Genomic DNA, 1,810 nt, shown 5'->3' on the forward strand with positions numbered 1-1,810 from the left:
AAACCTGCTCTGGTTCCGGGGGGATATCCGCGCTCATCCTGAGGGGATGGGTGTGGAGGAGCAGCCCGGGGCGAGCCCCTCCGCCTGCAAGGCCGCCCCTTTCCCAGCTCCGCCCTTCTCCGTGCGGCTCCCGCGTCGCCTACGAACGTGGCCGCTGGGGCGAGTCTGTCCCAGCGGAGGCTGTGGGGATACCGGGTGTGCGCCTTCGGGGGACAGACCTTTGCTTTGCTTGTGAACCATCGCCCTTGTCAGCAGGGATTGAGTTGCTGTAGTGACCTCCTACAACTGAGGCGATGCAGGTCCTCTGATCCTTGAGTTCCTCATCTCAGAGGTGGTTGGATGGCAATTCCTGTCCACACTGTTTCCTTTAAATCAGTTTTAGTCTTCATCCCTTAGATATAATTATAATTATTAATATCCCATGGGTTTATGTCGTTCAACTCCAGATGCTGCTGAGATGCTTTACAAGCTGCAAGTTTATCTCCTGATTTGTCCCCCCGAGGCCAAGTTGGATGTCAGCTTAAATTAAGCTGAACCACATAGAGTCCTTCATGTCTCCTATATAACTTTGGATAAATCGTATTTTTCCTCTCCTTTCAATTAATACAAATCATGAGTATATCATCAGTTTGCCGTGATACAGCAAGACAAACCATTCATAGCTAATGGGCAGAAATCCATGAGATGTGTGCTGGTTTGTGCTTTTGTGCTTTTATCTTACTTCATTTATAAAGTGAGTTTTTCATATCAAACAGGGAAAAGCATCAGGATAGATGGGTATGACAGGACTGCCTTGCACAGAATGTGAATACAGTGTATAATAATAGCAATGCTTTTGGTGTGTTCTTGGCCCATTGACCTGTAAAACAGGCATGGGGGAGCCCTGTGGGATTCCCCTTTGGGGGCTGGGAGAACAGGTCGGGGGAGGGGGGAGGGAGAAAGAGAAACAAAGCTTCAGATTCTCAAATGCAGAAAGTATCATCATTGCAGTACAAGGATATGAAGCCTTTCATGTCGAGTGGTGTAAACATTTCAGATTGAAAGGATGCTGGAATTTTCTGAGAACCTGTCTTGAATTGGCCTGTGCAGCCACCCTGCTTAAGGAGCAGTAAAGGCTGCTCACAACTATGTTAGGATTGCTGAAAGAAGTTTCTGTGCTTTTCACTTCTGTGCTAAATGTATTTGGGTTTTTTCCTTGTTCAGCGTTCAGAGAGTTACATTTCTCTCAATCGATTGCCTTATGTCCATTAAAAAGTAAATTATCCATATGAAACCAGATTTTTTTTCCTTCACCTCATAGGATCTTCCAGAAATACATGAATCTGCATGTATTTATTACGTCAATATTTCATGCTAAGATGAAAGGAAGATTCTGTGTTTGCCATAAGAAGTTTTTGTGAATCAAAGCTGTATTATCTCTTATGTATATAAATAAAATCTTACATGCCCAGAATCATGTTTACATTTTTGCAACTACATTAGTTCATAGAAGGTATTTTACCTACTTCCAAGGATTGCCTTTGTAGTTTCTTAAAGCACTGACCTCTACTCACATTCCCAAGATTTTTAATACAAATTTGATAATTGCTTGAAATTATGTAGCTAATGCATTATAGATATCTTATTAACTAAGTTCTCATAAATATCCAAATGATGGCCATAGCTTGGAAGTAGTAAGTATGTCTGCAGAAACTCCTGTGAAAAATCTGGAGTCAGAGTTTCAGAAGTTTTTTTTTTCAGGCACCTCAAGTATTTGAGAGGCAAGAAGTCCAAGTCTGGATCTTCTCAATAAGACTCAGCATGGTACTCC

This window comes from Corapipo altera, unplaced genomic scaffold, assembly GCF_003945725.1.
Source record: "Corapipo altera isolate COAL_440 unplaced genomic scaffold, ASM394572v1 22, whole genome shotgun sequence".
NCBI lineage: Eukaryota > Metazoa > Chordata > Aves > Passeriformes > Pipridae > Corapipo > Corapipo altera.